This window comes from Trachymyrmex cornetzi, unplaced genomic scaffold (assembly GCF_001594075.2).
Source record: "Trachymyrmex cornetzi isolate Tcor2-1 unplaced genomic scaffold, Tcor1.1 scaffold579, whole genome shotgun sequence".
NCBI lineage: Eukaryota > Metazoa > Arthropoda > Insecta > Hymenoptera > Formicidae > Trachymyrmex > Trachymyrmex cornetzi.
In genome coordinates, this window is record NW_017299892.1 from 2,529,641 (window position 1) to 2,552,508 (window position 22,868).

Consider the following 22,868-nt stretch of genomic DNA (forward strand, 5'->3'; position numbering starts at 1 on the left):
CATATATTCCGCCGCGGTGAATTCTTGTGCTGTGTTGTAAACTTAGATTCGACATAATTATTTAGTGTATATCTTGTATACACCATAATTAATGATATACGTAATAAATGATATTAATAACCGCGTGGCTAATTACGAACAGCGGTCAAAAATGCCTATAGAGGTGGTTAATTTCTAACTCACTGCAGAATTCGGCTCCTTATCATCTCTTTACGAAAAAAATAGGAGAAAGAGGCGAAGAGAGTGGCATAAAACGTGTAATCGATATACGTAACGTATGGTCCAGCTTGCGCTCGTGCATCGATCGAGCCATGTGTGACCAGCCTTTCCTTCTCGAGAAATTTATTTATATAAAACTCTTTGTCCTTGAGGAGCAACGAACTGTGTGAAAATCCGCGGCGATCGCTCGCTATTTTGAAACATCCGTAATTTAGCCAATCATGGTCTCCATCTTTTACATTTTTGTTCCATCATTCGATTTTACGTAATTTGGATATATAGAAGTTATTCTATCTTTGAGACATTTTTGTATTGTAATTGTATCAAAATTACGTTTTTTGGCCTCTAAAGTACAACAATTGTACAGTTGTATTATCGATGAATGATTTATGTAGACGTACAACATGCAACTTTGCACGATATCACATGGATTTTTGGGTAACATATTTTATTGCGAGCAAATTGCACGTAGCTCTAACTGTATTCATCAAATAACAATATTTTAATGATAGAGGAGATGATGCAACATATACAAGGCTTCTTATCATTTTTGATAGAAAAGAATTTTTTATCCTTTGACCATGATATCGATTGTTATAATACTATGACCAAAAGAAAATTTCATGTATCCAATTTCTAGAGATTGATTTAATAATTTTCTTTTTAAATTACTAAAGAGGGAATGATAATAAATTTAAACTTTAAGATGAGATTTTTATGATTTGCTATGTACATTACTTTAATATTTGTCAAAATTGTATATATGCATTAAATAGTTTAAATTCGATATACAGCACCGATCTATCAAATCGAAGATTACTTGCAAACATCTAATTCGATTGTAATGTGTACAAAAGTTGAATAGTGCAATAAAATATGTTTAAATAAAAATGCGTTTGAACGAAAGATATGATGGACTTCGGTGCTGTAAAAGTAAAACTGTGGTGAGCGATCGCCGTGGATACGTACGCAATGAAAGAAAAATGAACTTTTGTATCTATTGGATAGCGAACCTATTACTTATAGATTAAAAAATATATACATATATTATATATAACGCGAGAAGGGAAATTCATAGTATTAACTGGGAGGAATAAAAATGCAAAATATATATTTTATCTTTACTCGTATATATGCGCATTAAATTACAAGATATACGTAAATTAAACCAAGTACCGTGAGTGTATGCAAAAGTAGAACGTAAAACTGAACGTAAAATGCAACAGTGTGTACGTACGAAGTATGTCACTAAGATAGTCCGTATTCGATAAGAGTAACATCTAAAATCTAATTCGTAAAAATAAAGAAATAGCATTAAGTAAACGGGTATGTGTCGGTCGCAGTAATCGGAGGTGGCGGTCGTAAATTTTTAATTGGATTTTCGTCTAAATAAAAAAACGACGATATCCGCCATTAAGCGTACACCACGGGAGAAACGCGCAATGAAAATTTTATTTATTATTGTCCACAATACGCCAGAGAGCGGCGGCACTTGCAAAAAAATGTACATAAGTCCGATCTTTCTAACTAGGCTATCTGCAAAAAAACGCTACCAGATAAGTAGAACAAAGAAAAACAAAGAAATATAAGAAGTAACGCTTGTCAATGAACGAGTAACTTTCAGACCGTAATATTGTTTAGTCCGGTAATATTTATTGATACATGTTATATATATCGCAAAGTGGATCTTTCTGTTTGTTTAATTGATTATACAATAAATATTTTTTATAATGTACTAGATAAAGTTGTAGGTATTTGTATGTACCATTATTCTACTTCCTTGAGTATCTCTACGAAATGACGTGGATTGGTAGAGATTACGAAATCCTTATGCTGATGTTGTATTCTCGTCATATCCAATCATTTTTATCGAATTATACGTGTAGATATATATAAAAAGACGTTTAAGAAAAGCAATTTCATAAAAACATTTTTCCGTGTATTCATATTTTGCTGCTTCATCCTTTCGCAATTTCGATTCTTTAATCTGATCCATTTTTGATTAGGTAAATTGAATAAGCAAATTACAAAACGTCTCATACGTGTATGCGCCGAAGAGTTCCTGACTTTCTGTCGCAGGAAAGTGTCATTAATTGCATATACCTTTTAGGTATCGTATTTCTATTCAAATTCGTAAAATGTATAAATAAGCAAGTCCCTCGCTTCATCATCATCCATCGAACTAAAACTCATTGATATGATTATGAAATATTTAGTTAATATCATTTCTATAACATGTGACGAAACAACAAAAGTACAGATAAAATCTCAGTATCATTCAAAAGATATTAGTACACCATTAGAATACATTTCACTGGTTTTATCTTTTTCATAAATTTTGTAATGCAAATTGATTAATATATTTACTCTACTCTTGCTTCATTTAATCCCTGAATCATATTTCGATGTATTTGTAAATGTAAAAAAGATCAAATCATCATAAATATATCGCTTATGTAATGCAACTAGAGGAGAATTGCCAATTATATACAAGAAATTTTCGATTTTTTGCTATTTCAAACGTGAGATGTGCGGTCTCATCGATTATAGGTTCCGCCATATAAAGACTGATAGATTCCGTAACGCGAGACAAGAATATTGTATACAATAGTCGCTAAAACAAGAAGACATTTAGACCGAATATAATTATTTATCAATAGAAATTATTATTTAACTGTGCGTTATTAATATTCAAATTATTTAATTATTCCAAAAGAATTTTGCAGATTGAGATTCAATTTAGAGCGATTTCGGAACTTGTTGAAATCATATTTCGTTTATAAATGGAGTTGACTTCTAAACGCAAGCAATAAAAATTACCGAAATTGCTCTACATATAACTTTCATTCTGATACCGGTAGACACGGAGACAAACAAGATGCATTTGTATATAATTAGTCATGTGAAAAGTATATGTGAATGAAAGTTTTCTTTTTCAAATTATCGGCGGGGCAATGTGAAAGGCGACGTCTGACGTCGCGGTATCGAATCGCGAACCGCGACCCCTGTATACGATACCGCGTAGGTAAAGTAGGTACCTGTTTACTAGATTAAAAAAAACCTTACAAAGTAACGGTAGCAGAGGTCTAATTAATTACTATTTATTGATACGATATAGGAACGATATTCACATAGTTGAGTTTCGCGAGTAACTCGATTATTCAGTGACTCGACGAAAATATAACTAGACTAAGAGGATGACAATATTTCGAGAGCCGCCACGTTGTCGTCCGCCGATGAACTTACGGTTTCTCCAGTGTGTCGCATTTTATAGATTTTTATCATACATGAATTTCTTTATTAAAATTTGTACGGACATATATACTTGATTTAACTATTATTGTTAGTTACTTGGTTCTCAAATACTTATTTCAAGGTCATTTGAATCGTTGGGGGAAAACAGAAGATTGGATTTTTTACATGTGCTTTAGACTAAGTACTCCGTAAGTAAAATATTATAGTAGAATGTTGGTAGACTGGCAGTAGAAATCAAGCAGCTTCTACTAATATTATCTGATGGCAAATTGGCGATAGAAACCTAGCGGAAGCTGTTGTTTTGTAGCTATTTCAATCGTGACGTTATTGATTTTGAAAAGTCTTTAAAATTAAAATTTTATTCTCTTTTATCTTTATTCACTTTATTAATTTTTTTATTTGAAAAGAATAATGTTAAACTGTTTTATTAATGGAAATTAATATATTTTACATTAAAGCATTAGATTCTGACATTTTAAAGATACCTTAAAAGAGTTTACGACGCTCAACAGATTTACTCGATTTTACTGCCAATCTGCCATTAGTTTATATCAACAGATTCTACTTAATTTCTGCCGTGAATTTCTATCGGCACAGAATGTCAACAGGTTCTACCAGATTTTAATAGCAAGTTAATTATCTAATAACCTTGATATTTATTTTCTGATTGTACAATAGTATTTTAATATTCGTATGAAAAGTTCATGCGATTTTTAAGAAACACATATAATCAATGTCAAGTTCACTAAGAATCGACCTAAAGTGCTAGGAGTAAGTTCTGAATATCCTACATGTAAAACAACAATCTAGGAAACAAGCCGTGATTTATTTAAGTAGAAGGAACGGCTATGTTGCTGTGTCCCATATAAAAATTTACGTTAACATGTTTTGCTGAAGTATGATATACGATCTGCGATTAAGTTTGCTATCTCTCAGCTACACACTTGAGTCACCATGGTTACGCATTGCCCCGACCGAAAACACAAAGTGTATATGTATCATATATTCTACATATTATATACATATATATATATATATACACACACACATACACGCATATACATGCATACATACATACAGTATATATACATTGCCTATTTACAAAAGACCGGGTACAATGCATTCGTTCCAACGATTGTGCGGAAGAAATACTTAAGTACAGGTGTGCCTAGCAGCCGAAAACAAACGTGGGCAACACTGCTTTATCGAACGATAAATCGAAGAAAAAAAAATATAAATAAATGAATCTATATATATAAATATATATACATATATAAATTATATATATATAAATATATATATATTTAAATATAAATATATACGATAATTATTACAGCTACAACAAACGTATATAGTTATTTTGTAGTGTCTCGCATTATGTAAACTATATGTATACATAAAGAGTACGACAGTGACGATGTTGATGATGATTGCAATGGTAAACGATATCTTACGCGAGTGAAGTATGTATTATGTATAATGATGAAGACGACGACAATGGATAATAGTATTATACATGCTATCATGTCGACGAGTCTAAACCGTGTATTGTATTATATTATATAAGAGTCTGTCCATATTAATAATAATTATTATATTAATTATAATAGCTGTGTTTGAAAACGAGAAATAAATTGTGGTTGAATATGAAATAGGATGTGGTAAAAAAAAAAAACGGATGTGTCGTGTCCCCCTTATCATTACATCGCTATGCAGATTTGAGAATCTACTTTTCGCGGCGCGGTCAATCAGCGGAGTAGACGAGATTCCCAGTCGGATTCGCAGATTCTCAGCGTGAAATCATGATTTCTGTACTCGTATGAGGATATCGCGATTAGTACGCCACTGGCTTCCTTTCGAGAGAGTAGTCCAGCATACCCGGAGGTTGCGTTTATACGAATTGCAGCGGAAGGAACCATTGTATAATCCAAGATGGCCTCCACCTCGGAGAGGATTATTATTGGCTAATACGAAGCAAGAGGCCCCGCCTTGGCTCACGGCTCGTGACGGGATGATTTATTGGGATTTCTGTCTGTTCGCCCCTGCGCTGCAACGAACACACCACTGCCTAGCTTGCCTAGACGGTAGGTATGCTCGGATTTGCGATATTGGATTTCGACATCTCGACCGAGTGCAGCTGCAACCATTCTTCCACGACGGACAGACGTCTTCGTTCCACGTGTCCATGTGCAGTCCGGCATGCTTCAAGTGTCAATATCAGATTCAATTTCAGATATCACGGGGTTTATATCTCGCCCCTTTTCGATTATTCACGTTTCATATTTTTCTGTCTTTTTTTTAAAATTATTTTTTTATACTGCAAACATTAGTTTCTGACTGCCTTTTTCTTTGTCAAAGTTTACACAAAGATTAATTTATCTGTCATATTGTAATTACATTGTTCGATAAGTTTAATGATTATACAATATTAAGATAGAACAAGTAAATAATCACTTTATAAATGTGATCAGAACAGATTAATATAAAAGAATAGATATACTGCTTTTTAAAATACATACATGTTTAAATGATGTGTACGAAGCAATGGCGAACTTGGATATTTCTTACTTGAGAAAATTTTTAAAACATGCCTAATTTAATATTGATTTACGTATACTTTGTTAACGCAGAATCAGTCATTATCGAAGCGTGTTTTTGTCACATTATTTTCCTATTAACGTTCTGTGCGATTAGAAATGTTAAACATAAATTGAGCAAGCACATATATGTATACGTATATCCGCTAAATTTTGCTGTAAAGAGATCAATTAATTGATGCGATGCTATCTATAACATCTGTTGACGCGACGAAAGGTGAGTATAATCGGCGGAAGTCTGGTAATGCTATCGCACTTCCGGAACTGGGTAACGAATCCAGGTCATGCGAGATAGAGAAGCAGAAGAATTCATCGTCAAGTGAGTATATCTGTATAGTGGATTGCGTATTTACGATTTAAAGCAACGGAGCGCATGGTGACCTTTGCCAATTCTGTTGTTGCAGGTGCATCCACGTTGTAAATGCATTCGAGGCGAGGAAGGAATCCGTGTAGGCAGGACGAACGGAGGGAGCGAGATAGCCGAGGACGGGGAGAGAGCGAAGAGTCGGCGGAGTAGAGACCCGGCAAGATAGAGGAGCCGGTGGGAGGATGGCGGTTAGAATTTATGGCCGCTTTATCACTTTACCGGCCTTGCCGCGTCTCCTTTAGCCCGTGAGGAGGGCAGGATCTCACGATGAACTTTGGCACTCGACTACGCTGCACTCGACGAGCGGTGAGCCCGTTAACTTTCTTGTTTACTCGCATTTCGCGAGAGATTACAAGTACACCTGTTTTCTCTCTCTCTCTCTCTCTCTCTCTCTCTCTCTATCTTTCTCTTTTCCACTTTTCCCTTTTTTTCAAATTTAATGCAATATAACACTATATGAAATGTGTTTTACAATCTGAAGGATACGTGTGTAAGTCAAGGAGAAAAATATATATCTCTGAAAGCCGGTTTAGTCCTTTAAAAAATATAATTTTATATATTTGAATTGAATCGGATCGTACGATATGAATAAAGAGTCGAAAGTTATTAGCTCTAAAATTCCTTGATATTAAATTAAATTGTATAGTAAATTTAACAAGAAAAAAAAGTGTTGTTAATTAATTTCCATTAGATTAGTTATATCTCGTAATCTATGGAATCAAGTTTCGCCTTAAGTTGGAAATAGAATATATCAAGATAATAACGAACTTTCGACTTACGTGAATTAATATAGAATTGTACAGATTTACGAAGATAGTAGAAGAAGGAGATAAACTCGATCTGTGTGTCTTCTAATCTGAGAAGCCTGCTATCCCCGAGTCCATGGTCTAAATTTATGTCTTTATATACTCGATGCGTGCTAACTCTTGAACTGCTCGCATGCTTCATTATACTTATGGGCGTTTAACGGCTGGATTTTAATTCACTTGGTCCAACCCGTTGGGAATTGTTCCGGCGGTTAACAGGAAAAGTGGCGCCGACCGAATCCACGAATATTCTAGTGTAAACACATTAATAACGGGTCTCACGAGTAACTTATTGCATACACGGACGCTCCGCGCGGGGCCTCGTAAAATTTACGTCATACTACCTGTCGGCATGACGACTACAACTACATAACGCATAAAGTAACCCCCATTAATAGACCATAAATTCTATCCCCGCGGCACCGTTGTTATGTATGAGCGTCGTTAGTGTTAATAGAGTGTTAACGGCTTCTATGCCGCTCTCGATTCTGTCCAGGACGTAGGTGACGGAGGTGGTGATGTAGGTAGAAGCTTGACAGGGGGGAGAAGAGAGAATGGTAAGCGGTTGCCATAGAGGAATTCTGGTTGCGTGCTGTCCGGCTACTATTAGCCTCGTGTGCTTCTGCTATTTTGCATAGAGAATGCATCAATTTTCGGCGCTTCCCGCTCGCTGACCCCCCCACTATTACCACCTTCGACGATTTTGTCTCTTCACCCCGCTCCGCCCTGGCTATCCCCACCCAATTTCCGTCGCACATCACAACGGCACAATCCTCGTACACCCTGCATTTCGTACAATGTAAATCGTATCGAAGATAATTGATATCACGAACGCCTACTTCCCTGGAAATGCCCGTACGCGATAGTTGCTCGCCTGTCCTGACTGCTTCCGCGGCGTTTGTTTCCGTTGGTGATGATCAGTTTCGATTTGTGCGATGGAGATGTCCGATAATGTAGACAATTACCAAGAGTTTATGGAAGTTCGAACATTCGCGTTATAGACGCGTTAAATTTAAACGGCGTTGTGTGAGCTATTCGAACAATTTTGGACAATGAAAAATTCTCACAGTTTTTATTAAATTATTTATTTAATAATAATAATTTAATAATTATTATTATTATTATGTAGTGATAGTTTTACTATCTTTTTCAGATAATATATTGTAGATAATCTTACAAAGAAATTTCTTACAAAAACTAGATATGATAAAATATAACCGTATTATTAATCTTCTCGGTTATAGTTTTTACGTTTCAAATCCTAGGATTATACGGAAAAAAAAAACCAGCATGTTAATGGGAAGCTTATTATTTTTGTAAAAAGGGGAAGTTGAAAAAAATTCTGTCGTAGTCGATTCTCAGGTGTAAACAATATTGTGCTGTAGGTGAATCATTGTATGTTGCGGAGGACGCCGTTGGATACATAACGTATAACGGGACATAAATCAATAATATCGCTACCCCCTCTCCTTTCTTCCCTCCCTAGGATACCTCACTCTATCCCGAGCACCGTGCTTTGCAAACCGCCAAGCGAAGTAAGCATCTCTTCCGCAATCAATGTTCACATCTAAAACATCGCAAACAGTATGTGTTCTCTAACACATTCGACGATATAGTTATCGAAAACTTTGCAACTTGCTTAATTAAATTAATCATTAATTTGGATTCAATAATACATATAAAATATTTGACAATATAATTATTTTGATAAGAAACAATTGCTCGAAAAATACTTTTTTTTGTAATACAACGGTAGTAATTTTACGTTACATATAAATCAAATATTTAATTCGTAAAAATTGCAGGATGATTTTTAAATATGTCTATACAAAAATATATTTGAAAAAAAAATCTGAAAGCATTTTCTAATATCATTGAGCGAATTTCATTTAATATAGTATTATTATCTTATAATAGATGGAACATTCTTGTGTACTAGACAATGTTGAATGAAAAATGTATGAGTAATCCGGGATTTTTAGATAGACAGATATATGCGGTCTGGTTAGATTCAGATTATTTTTTACTTCAGTAATAAGATACAGGCTGACATTTGCTGAATTAATGCGAATTTATTTCGAGTGGGGCGCATTTCCAGGTGTTTTAGGAAGTTTGGGTCCGGGTCCACGTCGCCGATGTATAGAAAGGCTAAATGCAAAACCTTGTAAGGGGAGAGACTCGCGTACTCCGAGAAACTAACAAAACATCCTCGCAATTAGCCGGATGTCCCGATGACATCAACGGGGCATCCCCCGAGACCGCCAACCGTGCTAGTCTCGCGACAGAAATTTCGCCGCTGCGCCACACCGCCGACTTCATTCCCCTACCGCTCTCCGCCAGTTGTGTTGCTCCTACCAAGCGACCGTCCGCGGCCTCTCAACGGGATTCTAGGTGACGACTGTAGCTACAGATATGCTAAATAATAAAAACTTATCGGATTTATGTCGTCCAGAATTGGACACGGACGGCGAGAAAGAGGCACGAGGCGGGTGCGGTGCACACCGTGGTACTCTCGTCGAATGAAATTGAAAAGTAGCCGGGAGATATGGCCCTACCGACGAATATCGGTAGACAGACGAATGGCGTGGGAATGAGCAAGGGGTTGGAACGAGTAAGCGGGACATGAAAAACTACCGTGCAAGGGCTGATAGACTGAAAAGTGTTTGTTCGACGGACGGACGTTTTTTTTAAAATCTTTTGCTGCCCTTTCTCACCCGAGGTCATTGGAATGCATTGTACGCGAGATTGGCGCAAATACGTTTGCTTCATTGTTCTCTGTTAAAAATATCGCGACCTCGTAGATTCAATAAACTTTCACGATCAGGGTGACGTAAGTAGCATTGTCGAGTATACCGCGTCGAACAAATTGAAAGGATCCTGCTTATATTTTTTTCTCTCATCCTTAATATTATTATGAGTTGTACCACACGCTCTTTCATCCCTCTAATTCCTTGCATGGATGACATTTACATTACGTGTTTATTTTTATATAATAATTAAGAATATATTTCTCTAATAATAATAAAATACTTTCTTTTTATTTTTTCAGATTCCATTATATATTATCTATGGATATACTCTCACTCTCTACTATGGATTGCAACAAAATTAATCATTATACCAACTTATCAAATGAAAACGGAAGCTTTTTCATCGCATACACTTATCGTATTATACGAATCAATCAATACGAATGAGGATCTAGTGGCACTATCTGTGAGTTACTGAATGAATGGATGACAATTCAAAAAATTGATGAAGATATTAAGTTTAATATAAAGAATTCATAATTATATTGAAGATACTACAGAAATTACAACTTTATATGGGGTACCAGTGAAATATATATTACAATTATAGATGAGAGATACATATTTTTTATCTCTTTCAAAAAAAGTGACTGTACATAAAATAAAACTATCAATAAAAAATGCCACGCTTTTATGTTTTATCAACAAACCGATGAATCACACTCAAATATTGAATTGGAGAAGGCAACGGGTATGAGGGAGAATGCAACGGGTACATCGATGAGGGATCCAATCGAGGATATTAGCCGGACATAAAGCAATATCATAATTAAACAATACAATCGTACGTTTGTTAACTTAAACTATTTGAAACTGGCGCCTTTTCAAGGATACCGGCAACCATTAGACTGCCCCCGTGACATTCGAGGTAGAGTATGATGGTTCCATCGAGTAGGTAGTGCCTAGACGGGGCTCCACCCAGCACTTAGTTTACGTCGCGATTGCGGCCCCGGGCACGGCCGTTTCCAGGGTACAGTCACGCCCCTGCCATGCGAGTACTGTACTCCCATTCGCTGGCCCATATCTCATCTGGTCCATCGCATTAGCCTAATCTGCCAGCAACGTGAACAGAGAAAAAAAAAATACAGCCATCGACGTTGCCACTGACGAGAGAAATCGCGGCGAGGTGCTGCCACCTTACTGGTAGGATCAAGAAGTTGACCGGTTGTTGAATTGATTTTTTTCCCCGCAAGCAACGTTGTCACGCTCTCATTTTGATTAGAAGTTCGATTTCATTGTTCGTGTATTGCTAGGGTTAATATTTTCTACAACGGTTCTGTAATTCGCGGTTTTACCTGTTCGCGTCGGCCAGAACCAAGAATTTCTTCTATTTGATTGCCTGGTTCACCATGAAGGCGATCGAAATAGTGGGTAAGAAGCAGTTATGTTTTAATAATCAATTTAGAAAATATAACCTTATAAATTTGAAATGAATATTCTGCTATATATTCATAAATCTGATTTTTAAATATAGATCTTATGAAAATTGTTTGGTTATCACAAAACTAATGTTGCTATTTTTTTAATAAAATAATTATACTATTTAAATACCTAGTCGAAATCTCTTGCTTAGATTACAAATATACAAATTCTTTGAATTACGAGTCGATTGTTTCTATCAAAATAAATATCGAAATGACATAGGGCTGGTTGTTCCATCTTCAGATAAACTATGTGATAATTTACCTATTGGATAAACAAAAGAATAAAAGAGTAAGATAGTAAGACAATAAGCTGACGTTTACTGAAAGATAGAACAACCCAGTAATTTCGAAGTAATTGGAATTAAAAATTACTTATGAATGTGCCAAAAAGATTGACGATAACAAAGTTGGTTTTATCATTTAATTAAAGTGTGCTGTTACAGTTTGTTTCCATCATCGGATGCAGTTCACCATCAGTTGAGTTGCTAGTAATGAAGATCTGAAAATGTAGAAGAACTATGGGATTGGTAAGTAATCTAATGCATGATGATAAAATTATAACTGTAGATTGACAATAACATAGATTTTGTAGTACGAACTTTTATAGTACGAAATATATTAGTTGAGTTCCTCGCAGAATTCAATGAAATTTATTTATTTCAAACTTTTCGCTTTGTACTCGATTGAATATTGCTTTTAATAGGAAGTACGTACTATTAAAAAAAAAAACGAAACATTAGCAAAACATAAATTAATGCAATCTATTGAATGTTGAGGCTCAGAAAAGTTTATGGTAAATTTTCTATCGTTCTGCGATTTGTCACAGACAATTGCCAGGTTTTACTAAATGGTAAAGTTATTTTATGGTAAAGATTGTATGTACTGTAATTTTCTTACCTTCTTTGATACCGTTATATGCTTATTTTTAAATTTATTTCGAATATATTGCGAAGCAATAAATTTCCGTTTTGTTTAAAAACATGTAACGCAAAATCTGAAATCTGATGCAAACGATGATGTATCGGTGGGCTACATTGCTAAGAAAGGTCAGATGTCGGCAAGGTATGTGACTAGGTCAAATATTACGTTGAATTTGGGGACCGTAAATTGCTCTAGTTTCCAGAAGGAAACCGCAACACGTGTGCATACGCATGGAAAGCACATTGAAAGTTTTCTTTATTGCGAAAATACGGTCCTCGCGAAATACGGTATTGTTGTTCGAGACTGAAAAGACTCGAGACTGACCTTACCAAATGTACAGGTAGTTTTTACAGGCCAAGGCTACAAAATCGTATGAATCAATGTTTCGAATATTCAACAAAACAATACGAGTTTTGTATTGGGTTTCAAGAATGACACAGATTTGTGTAGGTCAAGCTATTTTGTAAATTATGTGGGAATTATTTCGAGGTACTCAGGGTACGTATTATGGAATTATTCAGAATTGATTCCGACCGGAATTGTTCAATTATTCCCTAGATTTCTGCTGTATTTTCTAGAGAAAGCACAATAATTCCGATCGGAACATTCCACAACGAACCATTCCATAATACGTACCCAAATACCTTTTTAATAAGCAGATTTTGTATTTGTGTTTTGAATATTTTTAGGCGTGAATATTTTTCTTTTATTTCAAACGATATCTAATTTACGCTATCACTTTACTGCTACTTAAAACAACATTTTTTGTAATTTTTCAATGCTTTTTTCATCACACAATTCTGTCATGTTTCGCAAAATACTTATCACGTAAAAATTATGTGAAATAATTGTCGTACCGTTACATGCAAACACTTTTCTGTTATGCTCAAATGATTTCGAAGCGATTTCCAAATTGAGAGAACGGTTACGTTATTTGTGGTTACATAAGCATATTACAACATGAGAGAAAAAGGCAAAAAGCTATCTCTTTTAAAATATTATTTAGTTGAGATTGAGAAAAAAGATCTGAGGTCTTTCATATAATTTAATAAATTATTTTATTTATAATAATTACTTGATAATACCAATTTGACATAATCCAGCATAATTTAGTTTTCGTTTGGATTTGCTAAAATTTGGTTTCGCTAAATGAATTTTTATATGCATTATCAAACTTTATTGTTCTATAATTGAGTTAATAAGTTAGTTGACATATCTAAATGCAGCACCTGTTCTAACAATGACTTTATTGTCGTACGCATAAGAAAAGCACAAGATTAATGATGCCTTAATGACTATACGAACCGTTTTGAAGCATGACTGTCTGCTAAAATATAACTCAATTCCACGTGATGGATATTAGTGCCCTTTTACATCTCATAGAATTTTACAATATCAGCCTCAAAAACTTATTTTCATAAATATTGATAAATTATTCCCTACATTGACTGAATAAATCTCATATATATTTGCGTAATGAAGCCATTTTATAGTCAAGATGCGAAGTTGGAAAAAATAGATAATGTTCGTATTCAAAAATATATATATTTGCACGATGTAACAAAAATGTTAATGATAATGTTTATTATTAAAATAAAATTAAAATAGATTTTGCATTTGTTATGTTAAATTGTGAAAAGAGATTATTTTGACGATACCTTGGAAATTTGATTATGTTTGTGATAAAAATTCTAGAATTAGCTTTTATATATGTATCATGGAGGAGAAACATACATAATATCTCAGCAATTGTAACTCTTGAAAAGCTTTGTACCTCTAATGAATATTTCAGAAATCTGCTTTACGATTACGGGATGTTGCGTGTCTAAATACATACGTGCGCAGATATGTGATCAGATAACATGATTTATGAGCAAGTCTATATCTTTCTCCCTCTTTAAATTTTTATGCATATATTCTTGTTATTACGTTCAAGCTCCAAAAATTTTAATTTCTAAAACAGTAATCGGAATACTAATTTGATAACCGAATACAATTTAAAGAAAGAAGAAAAGAGAATTACTTCATCAAGCTCTTTTATGTTTGATACATTTCCCGTCGCAATATTAATGCGTATCATACCGTAGCCGATAAGAAACAGTCATAAACATTTTTTTTATTAATACACTTTCAAGTTCATACAGTATTCTGATTTTACTAGGATACTTAAAAATCTCGCTATTGAAATATTGTTGTAATAAAGATTTTAAATTCGTAAATGAAATTTGTTTAGAATTCTGTTCTAGCTCTTTTTATGTTTGCTATACGAAATAATTTTGGATTTACAAAGACCCTAAAAATATCATAGAATCGTAACTGGTTTGATCAAATTGAGGTAGAAACGTGGAAAGTTTCTGAATCGAATTATCTTACGTCTGAAATCCATTGAAGCCTTTATAAGGTAAACTGTAAAAGGGAAACGATGTAGTTCTTATCGGCAATTAACGAAATACCTGTAATACTAAATAGTGTAGAACTAAATTGTGCAATTTGCGTGCGCGCATTTCTAATTATTAAAATATCGAGCTGAGGCACAACGTCATTTGGAGATTTCTATAGAAAGCGACCGGTTTAATTAATATATTAATTTAAATATGCAATTTAAATATGCATTATACTTAAAATATTATGTAGAAAAATTTCCATCGCAGTGTACATATTTTTTACTAAAAATTCTTGCATCTCAAATAATTAAGATATAAGTTTTTTAAAAGAAAGATATTTAAAATTAAAACATCACTAAATAAAAAACAACTGACATTATTCATGACATAATTTTGTATACATGAAAAATATCATGTGTAATTAGAATAGTATCCGTAATAAGATGTTAAAGATACATAAAAATTTAATTACAATAATAACGAAATTAATTTCGAAATTAAGTTAGAAGATATTGATATATTTACACTTGATTATGAAATTTTTAAGTATTAATAAGTAATTAGGACGAGTGTGTCGAAAAATACTATGGTGATGTAAAAGTTCCATGAAATAATCTTGTTTATACTACGATCATTATTGCCTCTTATTAAGAATCTCTTCTTCTGTGATATTTAAATGGATTGGTTTCGCATGATTGATCCGCTTATATTTGTGTTTCGATCTTCTTATATTTCTTCCGTATCCATTAATCAATGTTTAGCGAAAGTAGTGGAATATTGTGCAACTCCAATCATGTCGTTAACTTTCTTCTTTCCCTATTTGATTTGTATCCCACTGGAAGATAAAAGTTTAATCGTAAGTTATTTCTGTACTATTCAGTGACAGATTTGTATTGTCATTCGATTGTATATTTAAAGTTTATTTTACAATAATACTTTAATTTTTGAATAATTAAATATTTATATTTTCATATGAGACATCAATCTGCGAAGTATATATCATGTACAACTGAATTAATAGTATTATAATGTGAGAAAAAATAACGTGGATAATTTTTTAAAATATAATATTTTTTATGCTATAATCTTGAATATTTTTAAATTAAGAACTATTACTTGTAATTTACCATTTGATAGAGAATATAAAGTTTGTCGAATATTTTCCTTGTCAAATATCAGACGATATCCTGCTGTTTACACAATAGTAGATAATTGAACTCTGTACGTTTTCTTCAAGGAATAATCTGAAAAAAGAAATATTTCATGTGTCATTATTTTGTTGTATCGTTATTATACAATATAAACATTAAAATTAATTGTATTATTTGTTAATGTAGTCTTGCAAATTATTTTATATCTTAATCTATTAATATCTTACATTATTATTACACTATGATTGTATACTGTCTCACAAACTCTACTATTTACATCTATTTTTGTTTTATTAGAACCGAAGCAATTAATTGTTTTTCAATATATCGATTTTTTAAATATTTATTTAACTATGTGCGTTAGCTAAAATAGTGAATGATTGAGTTGTGCTGACCAAATATATAGTGGCAAATGTGATATGATTAATGGAAGATCAGTTTAAGACAAAATTTATGCACGATACTCTTTTGCCTGCTGGGGATATCAAAGCTACTGCAGACAAATAAATCCAGTCGCATTCCTTGACGATGAATTTCATTCGTGCTACGCACAGAAGGGAACGAGATTTGGTTCGTAGGGAACAGAATGGGTCGCCATGATATTCGCATCAACGTGAAATGACAAAGTGTTATACTAAATTAACGTTTTTGGTAGAGGATCATCAAGAAAATGTACAATACTAATATCCTATACGATATTTATTTTTATAATGTTCGCTGACATAGTAAAATTGCGAAATGTAGAGATGGCAACTGATATATCCGTAATACCATGAACATTAAAATATTTAGAGATTTCTACCGTAAATGTGAGTAGCATGATAACGATGCAATTTTAAATATTTAGTAATACCATCATAAAATAATGTCGCACGACATACATTCTATTTTCTCCGAAGGCTCGTTAACTGTACTAGTTAATATTTCACAATTTATATACTTTTTTATATGTTTATACGAAAAAGAGAACAAGCTGCGCGAAGAGCGACTACTATTAATAACCTAGCAAAGTTAAAAATGTTTACTGTGGGTTGCAATTCATATGATACTCGTGGTTGTAACGACGGTATAATTTTGAACACTGCTTCGTACTTAACACTGCATCTGACATTTTAATGTTACAATCATCCATGTTTTATCCATACATGAGAGAGAACTTAAACAATTCTTGCTAAATTTACACTCAACAAGACGTTACGTCAATATATAAATTTCACATAACGTACATATGATAGGACACACAATATACATATGTTTATATATTTTTTTTTGTAATACAAAGAAAAAGTTGTAAGACGTACGGGACGTGCAACTAATATTAATAACGTGGCAAAGTTAAAAATGTTTACTGTGTATTACGGCTGATATGAGGGCCACGAGCATGGCAGCAGGGTCCCTTGTGATTGATTGCACGTCTCTACGTCTCTCCCTCTGACGGGGTGTTCCTATGGATATTACCTTAGCACGGCCCTGCACGCCACGATTCCCTCCGCCTCCCACCTTCGTGTCTATAGAGACACCATACCGATCTATTCTACCTCCTCTCCTCCCCCCCCCTCCCCCCATGAATCAAATCGCCCTTTACCTCCACTCTCTTCTCTTCGTTATGCTAAAAATTAAAATCATCTTCGAAGAATGTGACGGAACAAAATTGCTAGTTGTGATTTTCTATGTTAATCAATTTAGAAATGAGAGGGTAGAAGAGGTAATGCATATACCTTGAAAATATTTTTATTTGTGCGATGTTAAAGCGTATGTTTTTAAATCTTGTATAAAAAGAATATTACTTTAAAAACACAGTATGTATTAAGTGAAATACTCGGAATAATTATGCATTAAGATTAATAATCTATTTATAAATTTGAGGACACGTATTGCGTTACAGTAATCATGATGATTGTGTCGGGGAATATTTAATTATTTGTTAGACTTTATTAGACCGGAGAATTATATAGTTATACGCATTGCACATTTTACGTTGAACTAGTTTTTGCAGAGTTAATGAATGGTTCAGACACTCTAATTAACATTTTATTATAGACTATCAGATGGCAAAACAAATCTATCGGGAGCTATAAAAAGTAAACATAATTACGAAGTGATCTTGGATATGAAGATTCTACGGAAAAATAACTGGATACTAAATCATTTAATTAAGTTTAAAAAGCAAGTATTAATGACTTGAGAAATGTACTCTTGTGTAATATTATAATTTATAGTCATTATGTACTTTTTTAAATAAAATCTTACATTATATGCTTTTTATAACTTATTGTGCAGACAATAATTACCTACACAACAAAAACATTTATATGTTTTTAATAACTTCCTGCAATTTTGTATAATGCTATATCAGAATGAGTTAAAACGATATAGGAGTACATTTTGATTCCGTTGCTTATAATAAAGGGAGACGGAGTTTATGGTTTATTCTTAAAGTGTATACTCTTCAAGCAGATTGTATACTACGAACAAGATGATTCCTTATAGTCTGTCCCTATTATGCTTTTAATCATCAAGCAAGTTTGCGAGAGGAATCTCATTAACGCATGTATATTTCTTACTCAACGCGTATACGCAAGGCGGTCCCTTGACCTTTGCGAAGCCTCCATACGTGTTTAGTAGCAACTGGTTGCAGTAGCAAGAATTAGCAATTAATCTTTTGGTTGGTGTACGAATGGGGATGGAGAACGATCCGGACGCAAAGGTGGAACGCGAAAAGAACGTAATAAAGAGAGGAATAAAAGAAGCAGACAAACAAGATTAGGGGTGAGACTTGTAGACCACATATTATGTAAACGACGTTACAATTAGATCGTAGTTTACTATCGATTACCTAGTATTTGATACAATTTAACTTTTGTTCATAATATTATAATATATATTTCGATCTTAATATATATTTGGATATTTGTAATAATTAAAAGTTTTACATTAAAAAATCTACTTGCTCAGATTAACTTTCTTTCGTTATATTTTATGCGTTAAATATTTTGATAGAGAGATTTGTAATAGAACAACGTACATTGTTCCTTTCATCTCATTGACAACCTGGCACTGTCTTACAAAGAAATGGGCAGCAACAGCAGTGGTAGTGGTAGGTCCCTCGGGAAGCTGCGATCCTTTCTCGCTCCCTCGTACAACAAACGGGAAGGCGAGCCACGGAGCCACGGAGAAGGAGGGACCGCATCTTGCTCCGCAGGACTCCCTCTCTCGCCACCGGGGTCTCGCTATTTATTTTCCAGGATTTCAGAGTCCGAAGCCATTAATCTCCGCTCCGCAGCGTCAGTAGAGCGCGTCAGGGCGACGTCGGGGTGCGTGGCGTCGCCGACGTCGCTCTGCTCTTAGCCGCAGCCTCGTGTACAACGTTTGGAACCGCGGCAGTAAGGTAGGGGCAGAGAGAAGGGAGAGAGAGAGCCGAGAGATGAGGTGTCGGTAGGAGAGGTCGTGGAAGTTGGTCAGAGTGGAGGGAAAAGGGACGTGTGGTCGGGACGAGTGGGGATCTAGGCTGGTTCGCTCAACGGCGGGGGAAGCAAGGGAGAGAAAGCTCGGAGAGGGAGGTGCTGATGGCGGCGACGAGAGGGGAATAGTCGTATGGTAGAGTTATGCAAAAAATATCTGTCCGCAAAAAGATTGGATAAAGAAGATACGAGATATTAGTGTATTAGAATTCAGTTCTCTCCGTTGCTGGTCGATGTTAGTAGATGACTTATTCTACTTGTTCACATAGTGCGTACCGACTTAATTATTATCTAACTTGATTTACCAAAAATTATGTTTTTGCTGAAATTTAAATGTAATTTTTGGAACTAGAGGGGAGAGCTAGGAGATCATAAACAATTTACATAACGCAGTCGATACGTTCCTTTTGTTACGAGACTTGGATAAATTTATGAATGTCATCCGTTGATTGAGAATCGTCGAGCCGTTCTTCTCTCGTTAATTAACATTGTGCTCCTCACGCGCGAAAGGAGACGTCAAAAGCCCCTGGTAGATCCAGACTCTGAACCCCCTTTGTGACTCTCCGCAGAGAGACATTGAGCAACCCTCGTGCTCTTTTACCCCTTTTATTGTTTATCCCGCCTACTTATTATGTCAGCGTCATACCACCAAGCTGTACTAACCTCTTGATATTCTAATCGGCCAATTCTCATCTACATCTCTCGTCACTTCCCCTTCTTGTCGTTTACCCGGCGTCTAGCCGGAGATTCCCGGAATTCCTGACATCGGCGATAACTCTTAAATTCCTGCAAGATGAAAGAAGCGCAACGCCGTCGGCAGAACGTCCGGAAGAAATACTGTTCTGCTGTTGGAGGGCCGATTCTTTCATGTAAGGACGAAAGAAATTCCTTCTCTCAACAATCGCGAAGATAAAATGGAGACAAGAAATCGATAATGTTATTTTTGCTGATGGCTCCCATTATGTACTTTGAGTGGTTATTAAAATATCAGACGGAATGTTTTAACAGAAAAAGTTATTGGAAATAGATTTGGGTAAATCACTTATGTGAATCAAATTGCGCAATGTTACTCAAGTATCTTGCAAAATATTGTCATAAATAAAAGATTGAATTGTTTAAAAATAATTCTGCAGCACATATTGCTGATTCTCGATAGTTGCTATTAATTTTCGAATATAATAAAAAACTTTTATGCCATAACATATAGTCCAGAATCTCGATATTATTACTATGTAAATCTCTTCTCTACGATATGCTGACGCTCACGGTGACAGCCCCTGGAGTACTCCGTAGGATCGATGAGCTCTAGGTTCTTATTAGATATTCCCGTGCACCAATCTCCGATCTGCAAACCTGTTCTATCGCTCTGTATCGATACACATTACATCCTCACTGAGAAGAAATGCTTCTTTTCATTATAAGCAATATGTAATTGAATGCAAAATTGCATTTTGTTCCGGAGCGATATAGATCTGCTTTTACGCCATTGTGTCGGAGAATATTAATTTATCTGTACCTTGCATTATATATGTGTATTAAATTGAAAAAAATATATTCTTTGATAAAGCTAGATATGCGCGCAAGACTGTCACTTTCATTAAATGTATTCATGAAATGTTGGTCAATCATAAAAATAAAATTTCCTAAATGCGCAGAAACTAAAACTCAACGATTCTCTTTAGTTTCTGTGAATACTGGTTGAAACGAAAAGGTAGGACACGCAATTTTGGCAAAATTAATGTAAAGCTTTCGTGAGACTCTACGAGGTGGAGAGGGTGAGTTAGGGATTGTATAGTGGCTATAAGTTAAAACATTAATGCATTTTTAATGTGTGTTCCAATAAGAAATGTATCTATTTCGTGTGGAAATTTTTCACGTCCTTTACAAGGAGGATCGATATATTTTGTCCGTATATTACAGTTATGTAGAAAAAAAATTTAATATAATAGAATTATTCAAATGTGTTATAAGAAAATAATATTCTTTTCGTGAAAGCTTTTGGCGAGTGGAAAAAAAAAGGATAAACTTCATCTCACGCAAGTGGCAAGAAAGAAGAGCGGCGAATATAGCAAAACATGATACTCTTATTAGTATCGAAAAAGGGCGAATCAAACGAGCGACCCGGTTGAAAACGATTCAACCTTCGGGGAGAGGGTGAAATTCTTCGATAGGACGCCGAGTGATGCCACCGCCCCAATCCACCCAGCGAGCGAGTGACTACCAACATTAGTCCACTGACATCATTGACACTTTTATTAATGACACCGTTGCCCGAGGCATTTCCCTCCGCCGACACCCTCCACGACCCCTTGTTCGCCAGGTTTTCCGCCGCAGTCGTGGATGCAGTCACGATAGCGCCGAGATTCGTTCGTTTTCTGCCATCTCTTGCATTCCTTTTTTCTTTTCTTTTTCCTTTTTCGAGCATTATTGTATTCCCCCGCAGGAGAAATAGGGCCTGGCCTTTTCTCTTTCCGTGTCTATCTCATCTTCTGCACCCTTCACAATTGTCCTTCTTTTCTCTTATCCTCCGCTGTGTTCTTGTCGCCGCGACCCCCGTACTACCCTCTCTCCTTGCCTGTTCATCCATTCCTGTGCCCTGGGACCTCGCGAGGGAGCGGCTCTCAAGTTACATTGAAAAATCTAGCGGACGGGAGAAAAATTGGCGATACCTATATCATCCATTGTGTTTCTCTCTCCCTCTCCTTTCTACCACAGTGAAACGTATCGCGCAGAAGAACCTACGTATTTAACTAATTGCTCGCGCTCGTATCGGCAAGCCCTTTCTTACAGTATTCTCTACGACAAATTAGAATTATTTATTCTTGTAAACTATTGTTTTATTGATAAGGCAGCATCAATCGGTGATCTAAACGCTGAGATCGAAAAAATAATATTTGCTCGCTTGATGTCGGTTATAGGAAATATGTTAAGTAATGTTATATGAATTTATGTTTCCGGTATCTAACATGACTCTCGTGAAATAAATTAGAAGTTTGTTGCCGGTAATACTAACTTTAAGCGGCTACGTGATTGGTGTAATTTCTGACGCTCGCGGACGTGGAAAATATCTGAGTTATCAGCAGGCTGGGGATGGTACCACGAACAAGTACGGCAATCGATATATAACAAGCAATATATATACAACGGCGCATGCCTCAAATTGTCGGGTCGTTTGTAATGATGATTCGATCAGACCGTTCGTTCTCCTTGCAGCTTTCTACCCTTCAGTTTATCCCCAATGTATACTGCATTCTGGTCAACACCAACCTCGACAACAGGACTTTCGTTTCCAATGGCTTATCCGCGGATTTGTGACCGCCGCTTGTATCGTGAACTGCCTACTTATAAGATTTATTTCTTGGGACTTGAAGTTGTTCTTTTTCCCCATTTACTGTTAATCGCCCCGTATAAACGATATCTTCAATAATAGACATCCTATAAACGTTAAATATATCTATCAATTTTTCTAGCAA